The sequence below is a fragment of the Bombina bombina genome, chromosome 1 (assembly GCF_027579735.1).
Source record: "Bombina bombina isolate aBomBom1 chromosome 1, aBomBom1.pri, whole genome shotgun sequence".
Lineage (NCBI taxonomy): Eukaryota > Metazoa > Chordata > Amphibia > Anura > Bombinatoridae > Bombina > Bombina bombina.
Window position 1 is genome coordinate 202,513,717 of NC_069499.1, and position 19,144 is coordinate 202,532,860.

The following is a 19,144-nucleotide window of genomic DNA, read 5'->3' on the forward strand; positions in this document are numbered from 1 at the left end:
AAATCGTGCATGAGCACGTTACACCAGCTCACCGCTGACTTAAGCATCGCTGGTATTGGAGTGCTGTAATGAGCAAAAATTTTCTCAACGCTCACTTCTTGCCTTTTAACAACGGGTTTCTGAAAACTAGTAATACCAGGGCTGCATGTAAGTGAGCGGTTAGACAAAACTGCTCGTTAGCACCGGACAACCTCTAACGCAAAACTCGTAATCTAGGTGTATTAGTGGTAACTTAAAGATATATAAAATATTAGATCATAGCTCATGGAGATAACTAAAAAGGAATATTAAATATTGGATCACTTGGCTCTGCTACCTAACAGAAACTAACTGGTATAGCTTTCTGGTATTTCCAGACCAATCACTAGTGATCAACATCCTCTCTATGATATAATAGGAGAGTCACTCTGACAATAACTAACTGGGATAGGTCTTGGGTATTTCCAGACCAATCACTTACATATCTCCAACCTCCATATTGGAGTAATCTGTTCATACACTACAGATAATTAGCTCTTTATTATCCTTGACCTCAGATTTTGTAGGCGTATGTCCCCATTAAAGTATATCCCCCGCCAGTGTATACATATCCTCCCATTACACCACAATACCTATTAGACAATAGGAATCCTAAGCCACCTTACTTTTAGGCAACACTTGAGCCATGGATTTCATACTCTGTGTATTCTACTAACTATAGCATTTTGCTACTAGATAGGCATATGCATATTTTAGAAGTGTGATATTTTTCCTATTTTCCCCCCCCTGTTTAAGTTAATATAATAAAATAAAAGTTAATTTTTATCTATGTTTCTCTGCCTTATGCCATAATATTTATCTAAGTAAAACAATATAACGTTATTGATCAGTTTTGAGCAATATTAAATGCCGTCGGCATATGCTGTCGGCATTCATCGATGTCTGACGGACATGATCTGCTGAGCGATTATAAATCGGCCCCAAAGCATGTCATTTTTAACAACTTTCTAATTTACTTCTATTTTTTTTATTTTCTTCTTTCTCTTAGTATCTTTTGATGAAAAGCAGAGAATTATGCTTAGGAGCCGGCCCATTTCTGAAGCACTATATGGCAGCAGTTTTGCAAGATTGTTATCCATTTGCAAAAGAACTAGATGTCAGCACTATTTCCTGCTATGTATTGATCCAGATGCCTACCTAGGTATCTCTGCAACACAGAATATCATGGTAACAAAGCAAATTTGATAATAGAAGTAAATTGGAGACATTTTTAAGATGGTCGGCTCTGTCTGAATTTACAAAATAACATTTTGGGTTTCATATCCCTTTAAATAATTTAGTAGGAACTTGCAATTTTAGGAGATTTTCATTTTTCTTCTATTGCTCTTTCTGTATCATTTGTTGAAAAGTTATCTAGACTTGCTTTATTTATTAGAAAGAAGTTTTTTTTTATCTAGTCTCCATTTAAAAAACAAACAAAAAAATATTAAGCTATATTAACTTGAATACAGAAGAGTTCTAAAACAAAATCTCACATTTGATCCTTGTTGAGCTTTAACAACACAGATCCTAAAGGGATCTTGATTGCATACAATATTATTTAAATTAGTAGTAAATTAGTCTAATTTAAATAAAACAATATGCACTCAAGACTCAGTGAGTGCCTCTACTACTTGGGATATCTGTGCTATAAATACAGAGTTCACCATGGGCATAAGATACTGAGGATACAGTACCGTAAGTGCTCAGCCCTACGTTTGAAATATATATATATATACACACACACAATAGGTGAAAAAACTAAAACCTATGTAATACACAAGTTCAAAAGAAATAATATCAATTAAAGTTTATCAAAACATTCAAATCTTAGTCTGTGCCAAGAGTCTTAAAGTGCTTGATGAATGTCCATAAGAGCATAAATAAGGGCAATCGTTATACTCACAAAAATAACCTCAATCTTATGATGTAAGTGTGGGGCAGGAGGGAGTCACTTCCCACACAGCACTGGCTGCAGAAGTATGGTAGATTTCTTCTTATAATGATTGTCTTCAAAGATATGGACTTCCATCTGTTACAGTTATCTTGCTCCTAGTAAAGACCATGATATAGTTTCTTCCAAAGTTCTGAATGTGGGCAATGGCTCCCATTATGGAAATGATACAACATCGTAGGATTTTTGACCTCTCTAATCAGTTGGATAATGTTGTTTATCAGGCAGTTTGATTGACTCACCTCAATGATATGCAATTAAACTTTTTAAAATAGTGTCTAGAATTTCAATAATCAATATCAATATAAATTATGTACCATATTGTTTTATACTTTCTTAATAATAATAACTGTTAGTGAATCCTGACAAATTAATCAAGATTAGGAAAGCTGTACTGTTTACAGAATTGCCTCTTTGTTAGCCAAATGGGAATTATTTTGTCTCTAAAAATAGAAAAGTCACTCGTTTGTAAAGATTGTTAACGGATGTGTCACTGCTAATTGTTTCAAAATTATTATCTTTCTTGGAAATACAATCTGGTAGGTGTTCAGTATTGTTACTTGAAGTGCCAACAAAAAAAAAAACTAATCCTGAATACATTAGAGACCATATTTACTAAGCAATGATAAAGAGTAAACAGTTTAGCCCATTAGCTCATTAATCTGGGTATGTACTAATGTGCATTGATTGTAAAACATTTTGTGCTTTGGTAATTGCATTCAGCTGGCTTACTGCCAAATGTTAAGTTTTATTTGATATTATGTGTATACAATTTTTTTTAAAATGTAAAATTTATTTATATCATATTAATTATTATTATTATTATCGGTTATTTGTAGAGCGCCAACAGATTCCACAGCACTATAAACATAGGAGGAATACAATGATACATATATAGGGATCAAACAGGTAAAGAGTCCTGCCAAGAGTCGCACTGTTGTAGTCAGCTCTAAAGAAGGTGATCTACAAACAGCATAGCTCTTAGTCTTACATGCTAAGGGGGTTCAAGGGGATAGCAATGGAGGAGAGGAACTAGTATAAAGAAAAGTTAGTTTTGGTTGTATGCATCCCTGAACAATAGAGTCTTTAGGGAGCACTTGAAGTTTTCAAAACTAGGGGAGAGTCTTTTGGAGCGAGCCAGAGAGTTCCACAAGATGGGAGCCAGTCTGGAGAAGTCCTGTAAGCGGGAGTGTGAGGAGGTAACAAGAGCGGAGGAGAGTAGGAGGTCATGAGCAGAGCGAAGGGGACGGAGGGAGAGTACCTGGAGACAAGGTCTGAGATATAGGGGGGAGCAGTGCAGATGAGGGCTATTTATGTCAGAGTGAGAATTTTGTGTTTAATCCTGAAGGCAAGAGGAAGCCAGTGAAGGGATTGGCAGAGAGGTGCATCAGATGAAGAGCGATGTGTAAGGAAGATGAGCCTGTCAGAGGCATTCATTATGGATTGTAAGGGAGCTAGATGGCAGCTGGGGAGACCAGAGAGGATATCGTTGCAGTAATCGAGGTGGGAAAGGACGAGAGAGTGGATTAAAATCTTAGTTGTGTCTAGTGTAAGGAAATGTCTAATTTTAGAGATTTTTTAAGGTGGAAGCGGCATGAATTAGCCAAGAACTGAATGTGAACAGTGAAAGAAAGATCTGAGTTCAAGTGTGACCCCAAGACATCGGCATGCAGGGTAGGGGTAATGATGGAGTTGTCAACAGTTATAGAGAGATTGGGGTGAAGATTTTGGAAGAAGGGGGAAAAAATAAGGAGCTCACTTTTGGAGAGATTTAGCTTGAGGTAGTGAAAGGACATCCAGGAAGAGATGTGAGAAAGACAGTTAGTGACACGGGTTAGCAAGGAAGGAGATAGGTCAGGTGCAGAGAAGTAGATTTGGGTGTTGTCGGTATACAAATGATATTGGAACCCGTGGGACTTTATAAGGGAACCTAATGATGATGTGCAGATTGAGAAGAGAAGGGGACCCGAGGACAGAGCCTTGAGGTACTCCAACAGCAAGTGGTGACAGGGCCGAGGAGGCCCCAGAGAAGGCTACATTAAAGGTATGGTTTGACAGGTAGGTAGAGAGCCACAAGAGGACTGTGTCACAAATGCAGAAGGATTGGAGGGTTTGGAGCAAAAGAGGGTGGTCAACAGTATCAAAGGCTGTGGACAGATCAAGGTGGATAAGCAGAGAGAAGTGGCCTTTTGATTTTGCTGTAAGTAGGTCATTGGTAACCTTAATGATTGTTGTCTCTGTGGAGTGATGGAGATGAAATCCAGATTGCAGTGGGTCAAGGAGGGAGTTTAATGTAAGAAAATGGGATAGACGTGCATATACTAGCTTTTCAAGAAGCTTTGAGGCAAGAGGGAGTAGGGAGATAGGACGGTAGCTGGATGGGGAGGTTGGGTGTGACCAGTGCATGTTGCAGAGATGAAGTAAATATACCTGTGCTGAGGGAGAGGTTGAAAATATGTGTGAGTATGGGGTAATGATAGAAGAGAGGGAGGATAGAAGCTGTGAGGGGACAGGGTCAAGGGGACAGGTAGTGAGGTGAGAGCACTGTATAAGTGCCGAAACTTCTTCCTCAGTAACAGGGGAGAAAGAGCTAAATTTATGGCTATGTGGGTTGTGGTTGATTGCGAGCGTTTGAGGGGGTGATAGAATAGAAGTATGTTGAGAGCTGATTTAGTTTCTGATGGAGTCAATTTTGTTATTGAAGTGGCTGGCAAAGTCTTGAGCTGACAGAGAAGTTGTATTAGGGGCTGGGGGTGGGTGGAGAAGAGTATTGAAAACAGACATTTTGGGTTTGAAGAAAGAGTGGAGATAAGAGTAAATAAGTAATGTTGCTTATAGAGATTAAGGGCAGAATATCAAGTTCAAAATGAACTTGTAATGAAGGAAATCAGCAGAACTCCAAGATTTTCTCCAGTGATGCTCAGCAGTACGGGAACATCTGCGTAGGTACAGTGTCAGAGGAGTATGCCAGGGCTGAGGATGAGTGTGTGATTTCCGAGCAAAGGTAAGAGGGGCCAGATTGTCCAGGACTGATGTAAGGGTGGAATTATAGTGACAGATAGATTGGTCAGGGCAGGAGAAGAAGGAGATGGATGTGAGGAGAGGTTCGAGAGAATTAACAAGCTGTTGCTGATCTAATTAAATAATGCTTCTGTGAAGTTTGGTGTGAGGAGTAGAAGGAGGGAGAGTTGTAGGGAGGGATGAGATGTTGCAAGTGAGGAGATGGTGGTCAGAAAGAGGAAAAGTAGAGTTTGTGAAGTTTGAAATAGTACATCGATAGCTAAAGATCAGGTAAAGGGAGTGACCATCTTTGTGAGTAGGAGAGGAAGTGAGTTTTTTTGCAGAGGAGGCAGTAGGATTGTCAAGAGGGATGTTGAAATCACTAAGAATGAGGACAGGGGTGTCTGAGGAAAGGAAATAAGGTAGACAGGCAGCCAAGTGATCTAGAAATTGAGTTGAGGAGCCAAGCGGTCAGTATATGACTGCAACACGTATGGAGAGGGGAGAGAATAAGCTAATCATGTGGGTTCCGAATGAGGAAAATGTGAGGGAATAGTACGGATGTATTTGTTGGAAGGTGCAACAAGAGGAAAGTATAATACCTACACCACCTCCATTTCTATTACCAGACCTAGGAGTGTGGCTAAAGTGGAGACCCCCATGTGACAGAGCATCAGTGGATGCTGTGCCTAGGAGAGAGAGACAGGTTTCTGTTAGAGCCAGAAGGTTGAAGGAGCCGGAGATAAAGAGTTCATGTATAGAAGTGAGCTTGTTGCAAATAGAGCGAGAGTTCCAGAGTGCACAAGTTAAAAGGGTAGTGGCTTTAGATGCAAGAGAAATGTGAGTAAGGTTACCAGAGTTTTGTTTTCTGAGTCTATGGAACAGTACACATGGAGGTGCATGGCTAGGAAGTTGTTGGGGACCAGGATTAGGATAGATGTCACCAGCAGCTAGTATCAGCAAGAGTCAGAGTGACATGAGATGAGATACAGATTTGCAGTTTTGAGAAGAGGTGCAGTGGGGGAGAGAGAGTGTTTAGGAATAGATAAAGTTCATGAGTACAAAAGAAAGGTGAGTTTAAGAGAGATGGGCTAATGAACAGTGCCGGTGGTGAGGGGGGAGGAGTAATTGAATAAACTAGCTTGTTATAGAGACAAGAGTTGTATAAATAATACAAATACATGGATGACTACTAACTGGAAACCCGGATAGGGTGTTTAAATTGAGCTAAAGTAAGACTAGAATTTACTCTTCAAAGTAGCAGAAAATGTTTTAGCTTTACACTTTCGAAACAATTGAGGTACATTTTTATTAATGTCACAAGCTCCAAAGCTTTGAGGTCTATTGTGCATTTGGCATACAGGTATCCCCTGATAATCAGGAAAAAGCATAGACATAGTACAGTTATGTTGACAGTTCATGCATTTCTGCTAATACATTGCTATCTTTTGCTAACTGCCCATTTTCTTTCTCTAGAGTTTGCTATCTGCATACCTATAATGGTGTTGATGGCCTTACAATCTCAGAAAATCTGCCCCATTTGACTTACCATCAAAAAAGTTATAGGACTTGGAATGCAGGAGCTACAGCTTCTGGTATGTCACAGAGGGAAGACTCAGGATTAGTATGCCTGCTATAGTATAAAACCTGTAAAAAGTGTATTGAAGATAGCTCTTGGTCCATGACTCATTTCCTTCTTTGTTAAGCTTGCAAAAAAAAGAAATCTGCATTTTTCTTTCCTGAATTTAGGTGGATTTACGGCACTTAGTGCCATCTATCCTGTTTACTGTGTCATAATGGGCCTTCCTCACCCTTTGATCTGTACAGGATTTTTCAAAATAGTTTGATGTGACGGAAGACTGGAGCATACTAGATTATCTTCATAAACCTTTAGTAACCTAATTTAGCTGTGGCATTTGAATTCCTTGCATTGATGTATATCATCTTGTATAGTAAACATATAGGACTAGAACACATACAAGTTGCAAACTTATTAACTGATTGCAACAACTAAAATCTTAATTCACTTCTTTATAGAGATATTTTGCTGTAATAAATTTGCTTTTTGGGACAATCACAATTTGTACACCAGAACAAGTGTTTAATGTAATTTTAAGATTCGGACAGATTTTATTTTTCTATCCTATTGAATTAGGCGTTTGCTCTAAATATGACAACAAAAGGTTTGATTTTTTTAAAGTCTTTCGCCTAGATTTAAGAGTTTTGAGTTAGAGGCTGTGCGGTGCTAACAAGCAGTTTATGCTCACCGCTCAATTTCAGACAGCGCTGGTATTACAGGTTTTTACAAACCCGGCGTTAACCGCAAAAAAGTGAGCGAAGAGCAAAATTTTGCTCCACATCTCACCTCAATACCAGCGCTGCTTATGTTAGCGGTGAGCTGTTAAAACGTGCTTGTGCACGATTTCCCCATAGGAAGCAACTGGGAGAGCCGGCTGAAAAAAACACCTGCAAAAAAGCAGCATAAAGCTCCTAACGCAGCCCCATTGATTCCTAAGGGGAAATACATTTATGTCTACAGCTAACACCCTAACATGAACCCCGAGTCTAAACACCCCTAATCTTATACTTATTAACCCCTAATCTGCCGTTCCGGACACCGCCGCCACCTACATTATACTTATGAACCCCTAATCTGCTGCCCCCAACATCGCCGACACCTGCATTATATTTATTAACCCCTAATCTGCCACCCCCAATGTCGCCGCAACCAAATACACTTATTAAACCCTAATCTGCCACCCCCAACGTCGCCACCACTATAATAAATAAAGCATTGCTGGGCTTAAAGAAGTTGCACCCAGGTGGTAAATCGCCACAGAACAGGCTAACAATAGTATTGAGCTGGTTGTTCGTTCCTGTGAGTGCATTTCTCTCTGTGTGTATTTAGTCTCCCTATGGGAAAAAGGGGAAACCAGACGTGGACTCCTTGCTCAGTGTGCTTAGAGGAATACTGCTACACCTCACTGACGAGGCCCAATGAAGGCCGAAACGATCGTCTGGGGTTGCTTTGTTCCTTGTTCAGAGAGGAATTGCCTGGTATTTCGGCGCTGTACTGACCGTAATAGGCGGGATCAGACTGCTATACTACAGGAAAGTTCTACTCTGTGAAAAGCATTGCTGGGCTAAAAGAAGTTGCACCCAGGTGGTAAATCGCCATAGAACAGGCTAACAATAGTATTGAGCTGGTTGTTCGTTCCTGTGAGTGCATTTCTCTCTGTGTGTATTTAGTCTCCCTATGGGAAAAAGGGGAAACCAGACGTGGACTCCATAATCAGTGTGCTTAGAGGAATACTGCTACACCTCACTGACGAGGCCCAATGAAGGCCGAAATGATCGTCTGGGGTTGCTTTGTTCCTTGTTCAGAGAGGAATTGCCTGGTATTTCGGCGCTGGACTGACCGTAATAGGCGGGATCAGACTGATATACTACAGGAAAGTTCTACTCTGTGAAAAGCATTGCTGGGCTAAAAGAAGTTGCACCCAGGTGGTAAATCACCATAGAACAGGCTAACAATAGTATTGAGCTGGTTGTTCGTTCCTGTGAGTGCATTTCTCTCTGTGTGTATTTAGTCTCCCTATGGGAAAAAGGGGAAACCAGACGTGGACTCCTTGCTCAGTGTGCTTAGAGGAATACTGCTACACCTCACTGACGAGGCCCAATGAAGGCCGAAACGATCGTCTGGGGTTGCTTTGTTCCTTGTTCAGAGAGGAATTGCCTGGTATTTCGGCGCTGTACTGACCGTAATAGGCGGGATCAGACTGCTATACTACAGGAAAGTTCTACTCTGTGAAAAGCATTGCTGGGCTAAAAGAAGTTGCACCCAGGTGGTAAATCGCCATAGAACAGGCTAACAATAGTATTGAGCTGGTTGTTCGTTCCTGTGAGTGCATTTCTCTCTGTGTGTATTTAGTACCACTATAATAAACATATTAACCCCTAAACCTAAGTCTAACGCTAACCCTAACCCCCCCTAACGTAAATATAATTTAAATAAATCTAAATAAAATTACTATCATTAACTAAATAATTACTATTTAAAACTAAATACTTACCTATAAAATAAACCCTAAGCTAGCTACAATATAACTAATAGTTACATTGTATCTAGCTTAGGGTTTATTTTTATTTTACAGGCAAGTTTGTATTTATTTTAACTAGGTAGAATAGTTATTAAATAGTTATTAACTATTTAATAATTACCTAGTTAAAATAAAGACAAATTTACCTGTAAAATAAAACCTAACCTAAGTTACAATTACACCTAACACTACACTACAATTAAATTAATTATCTAAATTAAATACAATTAATTACAATTAAGCAAAATTATCTTAAGTACAAAACCCCCCCCCCCTAAATTACAGAAAATAATAAAGAAATTACAAGATTTTTAAACTAATTACACCTAATCTAATCCCCCTAACAAAATAAAAAAGCCCCCCCAAAATAAAAAAAAAAACCCTACCCTACACTAAATTACAAATAGCCCTTAAAAGGCCCTTTTGCGGGGCATTGCCCCAAAGTAATCAGCTCTTACCGGGAGACGTCTTCACCCAACCGGGCAGAAGTGGTCCTCCAGATGGGCAGAAGTCTTCATCGAACCGGTAGTGATGTCGCGAACCTAAAATTTTCGGTTCGCGAACCGCGGACTCGAATTTCCGGTATTGTTCGCGAACCGCCATTGAATTCAATAGGCAGGTGAACTTTAAAACCTACAAGGACTCTTTCTGGCCACAATAGTGATTGAAAAGTTGTTTCAAGGGTACTAACACCTGGACTGTTGCATGCTGGAGGGGGATCCCTGGCAAAACTCCCATGGAAAATTACATAGTTGATGCAGAGTCTGCTTTTAAGCCATAATGGGTCTAAATCAACTAACATTCCCAAAGTGGCTGTCTCAAAACATCCCGGACAGAAGATAGATCGATAGTGATAGATAGGATAGATAGATATACATAGATTGATAGTTAGATAGAATCGATAGAAGAGAAATAGATAGATTTGTTAGATATATAATTACCCTAATAAATTCTAATAATCAAACATGCGTTCTTGGACCCAACTAGCTTGTGTCAATTAGTACTTTTCTTAGCACTTTAATCCCTGTCCCCCCCCCCCACCCTATCGGGGGAGTTCTATATGGCCTGCCAGATTACCCTGAAAAATTATAATAATAAGACATGTGGTCTGCCACCTATTTTAACGAGGTTGTGTTTTAAGTACTACCATTCTTAGCACTTTAATCTCTGTAACTCCCCCTATTTGGTGAGGTCTATACGGCCTGGATGATTACCCATACAAAATATAATAATAAGACATCTGCTCTTGGTCTGCGACCCATGGTAACTATGTTGTGTTAATTAGTAATGTCTTTCGCATTTTAATAGCTGTTACTCATACTCACCCTATCGGTGAAGGTCTATATGGCCTGCATGATTACCCTTACAAAATATAACAACCAAACATATGTTCTGGGACCCATGGTAAGTAGGTTGTGTTATGTAGTACTGTTCTTTGCATTTTCATACCTGTTACAACACCAAATGGTGGCAGGTCTATCTGTCCTTCATGATTAATAAGGTATACCAAAGCGCCAACTATACGAAGGCTGGGTCTGGACCTAATGCAATATTGTCAAACGATTACAATAAACAATTTATTGAGTACACAAATAAGTTAAAAACATGGATCCATGTATAAACAATCAAATTTATACAACAATAATAGCTAAATTAATAGTTAAAACAAATAGTTATGTAACAGATATAGCATTTAAAATTGTGCAAACATTGCTCTTAAAAATATTCATAAAAAATTCCAAATTTAGTATAAGGCTCACAACAGAAATTCAACTTTGTGTTTACCATATACACATACACAAATTTGTACAGCAATAATAGCTAAATGAATAGTTAAAACAAATAGTTAAATAGCAGATATGGCATTTAAAATTGTGCAAACAATGCTCTTAAAAAATATTCCTAAAAAATTCCAAATTAAGTATAAGGCTCACAACAAAAATTCAACTTTGTGTTTACCACATACACATAATAGGTGAAATATATTAGTCAGTTATATAATATTATCTAACCAATAATGTTCTCGATTCTATGCAATACTAAATATTGCCAATAGTGACTAATGTGTAAGGCTCTGAGTAAGACCTTTAACTGTGTGTTTAACACATACGCATTGTCAAGTAAAAAATATTGTGACAGCAATAAACCAATGTAAAGAATGTGTATCAAAAAAGTTGTGTGCAAAAATTAGTGTACAAAAGATATTAATGGTCAAAAAATAGGTTGATCTTCAAAAAACGTGAATTAAGAACAAAGATTGTGAAAAATGAAAAACCAAAAATTTACAAAAACATTGTGGTGTGTTCCAATAGTAACTTATATAAATGTAAATAATAGTCCAAAAATAGTCCAACAGTGAAAACTTAATAGAAAAAATAATCCAACAATAAAGAGTCTTGATAAAGGTCTTGATAAAGGTCTCTTTGTGACCGAAACGCGTCGACTGGTAAGCACAATTTCATTTTCTATTGATCTAAAAACAATCTACACCATCATATCTTTCTTTTACAGAAGGATCATCCAGGGATTATAACAAAATATTTGCCAAGAAGATAGAATTTTGGGTTGGAAAACGGCTAGCAAGTACTGACACTGTTATTCAGTATAAAACACTTGGAAAATCACCATAACTATTGCTGTTAGGATTCACAACACTTTAAGGATTATTGTTTTTTCTTAAAGAGACACACTACTTATTATAATTTATTGTTGGATTATTTTTTCTATTAAGTTTTCACTGTTGGACTATTTTTTGGACTATTATTTACATTTATATAAGTTACTATTGGAACACACCACAATGTTTTTGTAAATTTTTGTTTTTTCATTTTTCACAATCTTTGTTCTTAATTCACGTTTTTTGAAGATCAACCTATTTTTTGACCATTAATATCTTTTGTACACTAATTTTTGCACACAACTTTTTTGATACACATTCTTTACATTGGCTTATTGCTGTCACAATATTTTTTACTTGACAATGCGTATGTGTTAAACACACAGTTAAAGGTCTTACTCAGAGCCTTACACATTAGTCACTATTGGCAATATTTAGTATTGCATAGAATCGAAAACATTATTGGTTAGATAATATTATATAACTGACTAATATATTTCACCTATTATGTGTATGTGGTAAACACAAAGTTGAATTTTTGTTGTGAGCCTTATACTTAATTTGGAATTTTTTAGGAATATTTTTTAAGAGCATTGTTTGCACAATTTTAAATGCCATATCTGCTATTTAACTATTTGTTTTAACTATTCATTTAGCTATTATTGCTGTACAAATTTGTGTATGTGTATATGGTAAACACAAAGTTGAATTTCTGTTGTGAGCCTTATATTAAATTTGGAATTTTTTATGAATATTTTTAAGAGCAATGTTTGCACAATTTTAAATGCTATATCCGTTACATAACTATTTGTTTTAACTATTAATTTAGCTATTATTGTTGTATAAATTTGATTGTTTATACATGGATCCATGTTTTTAACTTATTTGTGTACTCAATAAATTGTTTATTGTAATCGTTTGACAATATTGCATTAGGTCCAGACCCAGCCTTCGTATAGTTGGCGCTTTGGTATACCTTATTAGTTTCATCTTTCCATTTTGACAACTAGGTGTCAAATTATCAAAGCCAGAGGTCTTATTTAGTAGGCGCTAGGTGTATTCCACTGCCCTTCATGATTAGCTGCACCCAAACCCAAAAAAAAAGCCGAGTGGTCTTAGACTAACACCCATGGCTAACTCTGTTGTTTCAATTAGTACTATTCTTAGCACTTTCATCCCTGTTACGGGCTGTCTACATGGCCATCATGATTAGCCGAACAAAATACTACAATCCAACCTTTGCTCAGTCTTCATAGGCCCTTCATTGTCTGTATTTTGATAGTACAGTTCTTATTATTTTTATAGCTGATACAACACCGAATGTTGTCAGCTCTATATGGCCTGCATGATTAGCTGCACCCAATACAAAAATAAATCCAAGCGGTCTTGGATTAACACCCATGGCTAATTCTGTTGTTTCAAGTAGTACTATTCTTAGCACTTTCATCTCATCATCCCTGTTACTTCCAGGACTCTCGGTGGTGGTGGTCTACATGGCCATCATGATTAGCCTAACCAAATACTACAATCCAACCTTGGCTCAGTCTTCCTAAGGCCCATCATTGGCTGTATTTTGGTAGTACTGTTCTTATTACTACATGGTGGTCTACATGGCCATCATGATTAGCCTAACCAAATACTACAATCCAACCTTGGCTCAGTCTTCCTAAGGCCCTTTATTGGCTGTATTTTGGTAGTACTGTTCTTATTAGTTTAATAGCTGATACGACACCGAATGTTGTCAGCTCTATATGGCCTGCATGAATAGCCGCACCCAAAGCCAAAAAAAAGCCAAGCGGTTTTGCACTAACACCCATGGCTAACTCTGTTGTTTCAAGTTCTAATATTCTTAGCTCTTTCATCTCATCATCCCTGTTACTTTCAGGACTCTCGGTGGTGGTGGTCTACATGGCCATCATGATTAGCCTAACCAAATACTACAATCCAACCTTGGCCCAGTCTTCCTAAGGCCCTTCATTGGCTGTATTTTGGTAGTAATGTTCTTATTAGTTTAATAGCTGATACGACACCTAATGTTGTCAGCTCTATATGGCCTGCATGAATAGCCGCACCCAAAGCCAAAAAAAAGCCAAGCGGTTTTGCACTAACACCCATGGCTAACTCTGTTGTTTCAAGTTCTACTATTCTTAGCTCTTTCATCTCATCATCCCTGTTACTTCCAGGACTCTCTGTGGTGGTGGTCTACATGGCCATCATGATTAGCCTAACCAAATACTACAATCCAACCTTGGCTCAGTCTTCCTCAGGCCCTTCATTGGCTGTATTTTGGTAGTACTTTGAATAAAAGATTACAGTAAAGGCATTGATTTTAGAAACCCACAGATCATTATTTGCAACCGTGAATTTAGAAAAAAAAATTGATTACACACCCGTCACACTTATTTATTCTCAGGCCTTTTTAATACGAGGGTCCCGGAGCCTCAACCGAAACAACAGCATGAAAGAGGAGATATGTCATCCTTTTGAATAAAAGGTTACAGTAAAGGCATTGATTTTAGAAACCCACAGATCATTATTTGCAACCATGAAATTAGAAAAAAACATTGATTAGACAGCTGTGACACTTATTTATGCTCAGGCCTTTTTAATACGAGGGTCCCGGAGCCTCAACCGAAACAACAGCATGAAAGAGGAGATATGTCATCCTTTTGAATAAAAGATTACAGGAAAGGCATTGATTTTAGAAACCCACAGATCATTATTTGCAACCGTGAAATTAGAAAAAAACATTGATTACACAGCCGTGACACTTATTTATGCTCAGGCCTTTTTAATACGAGGGTCCCGGAGCCTCAACCGAAACAACAGCATGAAAGAGGAGATATGTCATCCTTTTGAATAAAAGATTACAGGAAAGGCATTGATTTTAGAAACCCACAGATCATTATTTGCAACCGTGAATTTAGAAAAAAAAATTGATTACACACCCATGACACTTATTTATGCTCAGGCCTTTTTAATACGAGGGTCCCGGAGCCTCAACTGAAACAACAGCATGAAAGAGGAGATATGTCATCCTTTTGAATAAAAGATTACAGTAAAGGCATTGATTTTAGAAACCCACAGATCATTATTTGCAACCGTGAATTTAGAAAAAAAATTGATTACACACCCGTGACACTTATTTATGCTCAGGCCTTTTTAATACGAGGGTCCCGGAGCCTCAACCGAAACAACAGCATGAAAGAGGAGATATGTCATCCTTTTGAATAAAAGATTACAGGAAAGGCATTGATTTTAGAAACCCACAGATCATTATTTGCAACCGTGAAATTAGAAAAAAACATTGATTACACAGCCGTGACACTTATTTATGCTCAGGCCTTTTTAATACGAGGGTCCTGGAGCCTCAACCGAAGCAACAGCATGAAAGAGGAGATATGTCATCCTTTTGAATAAAAGATTACAGGAAAGGCATTGATTTTAGAAACCCACAGATCATTATTTGCAACCGTGAAATTAGAAAAAAACATTGATTACACAGCCGTGACACTTATTTATGCTCAGGCCTTTTTAATACGAGGGTCACGGAGCCTCAACCGAAACAACAGCATGAAAGAGGAGATATGTCATCCTTTTGAATAAAAGATTACAGTAAAGGCATTCATTTTAGAAACCCACAGATCATTATTTGCAACCTTGAAATTAGAAAAAAACATTGATTACACAGCCGTGACACTTATTTATGCTCAGGCCTTTTTAATACGAGGGTCCCGGAGCCTCAACCGAAACAACAGCATGAAAGAGGAGATATGTCATCCTTTTGAATAAAAGATTACAGGAAAGGCATTGATTTTAGAAACCCACAGATCATTATTTGCAACCATGAAATTAGAAAAAAACATTGATTAGACAGCCGTGACACTTATTTATGCTCAGGCCTTTTTAATACGAGGGTCCCGGAGCCTCAACCGAAACAACAGCATGAAAGAGGAGATATGTCATCCTTTTGAATAAAAGATTACAGGAAAGGCATTGATTTTAGAAACCCACAGATCATTATTTGCAACCGTGAAATTAGAAAAAAACATTGATTACACAGCCGTGACACTTATTTATGCTCAGGCCTTTTTAATACGAGGGTCCCAGAGCCTCAACCAAAACAACAGCATGAAAGAGGAGATATGTCATCCTTTTGAATAAAAGATTACAGGAAAGGCATTGATTTTAGAAACCCACAGATCATTATTTGCAACCGTGAAATTAGAAAAAAACATTCATTAGACAGCCGTGACACTTATTTATGCTCATGCCTTTTTAATACGAGGGTCCCGGAGCCTCAACCGAAACAACAGCATGAAAGAGGAGATATGTCATCCTTTTGAATAAAAGATTACAGTAAAGGCATTCATTTTAGAAACCCACAGATCATTATTTGCAACCGTGAAATTAGAAAAAAACATTGATTACACAGCCGTGACACTTATTTATGCTCAGGCCTTTTTAATACGAGGGTCCCGGAGCCTCAACCGAAACAACAGCATGAAAGAGGAGATATGTCATCCTTTTGAATAAAAGATTACAGGAAAGGCATTGATTTTAGAAACCCACAGATCATTATTTGCAACCGTGAAATTAGAAAAAAAAATTGATTACACACCCATGACACTTATTTATGCTCAGGCCTTTTTAATACGAGGGTCCCGGAGCCTCAACTGAAACAACAGCATGAAAGAGGAGATATGTCATCCTTTTGAATAAAAGATTACAGTAAAGGCATTGATTTTAGAAACCCACAGATCATTATTTGCAACCGTGAATTTAGAAAAAAAATTGATTACACACCCGTGACACTTATTTATGCTCAGGCCTTTTTAATACGAGGGTCCCGGAGCCTCAACCGAAACAACAGCATGAAAGAGGAGATATGTCATCCTTTTGAATAAAAGATTACAGGAAAGGCATTGATTTTAGAAACCCACAGATCATTATTTGCAACCGTGAAATTAGAAAAAAACATTGATTACACAGCCGTGACACTTATTTATGCTCAGGCCTTTTTAATACGAGGGTCCCGGAGCCTCAACCGAAGCAACAGCATGAAAGAGGAGATATGTCATCCTTTTGAATAAAAGATTACAGGAAAGGCTTTCATTTTAGAAACCCACAGATCATTATTTGCAACCTTGAAATTAGAAAAAAACATTGATTACACAGCCGTGACACTTATTTATGCTCAGGCCTTTTTAATACGAGGGTCCCGGAGCCTCAACCGAAACAACAGCATGAAAGAGGAGATATGTCATCCTTTTGAATAAAAGATTACAGGAAAGGCATTGATTTTAGAAACCCACAGATCATTATTTGCAACCATGAAATTAGAAAAAAACATTGATTAGACAGCCGTGACACTTATTTATGCTCAGGCCTTTTTAATACGAGGGTCCCGGAGCCTCAACCGAAACAACAGCATGAAAGAGGAGATATGTCATCCTTTTGAATAAAAGATTACAGGAAAGGCATTGATTTTAGAAACCCACAGATCATTATTTGCAACCGTGAAATTAGAAAAAAACATTGATTACACAGCCGTGACACTTATTTATGCTCAGGCCTTTTTAATACGAGGGTCCCAGAGCCTCAACCAAAACAACAGCATGAAAGAGGAGATATGTCATCCTTTTGAATAAAAGATTACAGGAAAGGCATTGATTTTAGAAACCCACAGATCATTATTTGCAACCGTGAAATTAGAAAAAAACATTCATTAGACAGCCGTGACACTTATTTATGCTCATGCCTTTTTAATACGAGGGTCCCGGAGCCTCAACCGAAACAACAGCATGAAAGAGGAGATATGTCATCCTTTTGAATAAAAGATTACAGTAAAGGCATTCATTTTAGAAACCCACAGATCATTATTTGCAACCGTGAAATTAGAAAAAAACATTGATTACACAGCCGTGACACTTATTTATGCTCAGGCCTTTTTAATACGAGGGTCCCGGAGCCTCAACCAAAACAACAGCATGAAAGAGGAGATATGTCATCCTTTTGAATAAAAGATTACAGGAAAGGCATTGATTTTAGAAACCCACAGATCATTATTTGCAACCGTGAATTTAGAAAAAAAAATTGATTACACACCCGTGACACTTATTTATGCTCAGGCCTTTTTAATACGAGGGTCCCGGAGCCTCAACCGAAACAACAGCATGAAAGAGGAGATATGTCATCCTTTTGAATAAAAGATTACAGTAAAGGCATTGATTTTAGAAACCCACAGATCATTATTTGCAACCGTGAATTTAGAAAAAAAAATTGATTACACACCCGTGACACTTATTTATGCTCAGGCCTTTTTAATATGAGGGTCCCGGAGCCTCAACCGAAACAACAGCATGAAAGAGGAGATATGTCATCCTTTTGAATTAAAGATTACAGGAAAGGCATTGATTTTAGAAACCCACAGATCATTATTTGCAACCGTGAAATTAGAAAAAAACATTGATTACACAGCCGTGACACTTATTTATGCTCAGGCCTTTTTAATACGAGGGTCCCGGAGCCTCAACCGAAACAACAGCATGAAAGAGGAGATATGTCATCCTTTTGAATAAAAGATTACAGGAAAGGCATTGATTTTAGAAACCCACAGATCATTATTTGCAACCGTGAAATTAGAAAAAAACATTCATTAGACAGCTGTGACACTTATTTATGCTCATGCCTTTTTAATACGAGGGTCCCGGAGCCTCAACCGAAACAACAGCATGAAAGAGGAGATATGTCATCCTTTTGAATAAAAGATTACAGGAAAGGCATTGATTTTAGAAACCCACAGATCATTTATATGACCCGTGTAATCGAAAAAAACATTCATTAGACACCGGTTACACTTATTTATCCTCAGGCCTTGTTAATACGAGGGTCCCGGAGCCGCAACTGAAACAACAGCATGAAAGAGGACATATGTCAATCTTTTTGAATTATAGATTACATGAAAGGCATTGATTTTAGAAACACTGAGATAATTACTTGCAACCGGGAAATAAAAAAAAACATTGAACAGACACCCAGTACACTTTATTATCCATAGGCCTTTTCAGCAGAGGCTCCAGGACCCTCAACAAAAACAAGAGCAGGGAGCTGGGCATAGGAGTACAATGGAGTGTGACAATAATAATCTGAAGGTGAAGATTGCATAGTTGTGGCATTTTAATTTTGTTATCGTGGGAACTTAGTACTTGCAATGACCTTGCTCTGGTGAATCCATATCGCAAATGTGTTATTTAAGGCACTGTTTGTCTATTTTTTTTAATATCAGCATTTGGTAAATGAAGCTCAACTTAAGGCTGGTGAGAAACGACCTTTCTTCTGGCTGTTTGCAAATGTTGTGGCTCTGGACAAACATGTGAATAAGGGGCCATCAGCCATATTCTGCACGCAACCCCTTTGATGATTGACGATAAACATGTGTCACCTGCAAGCAGA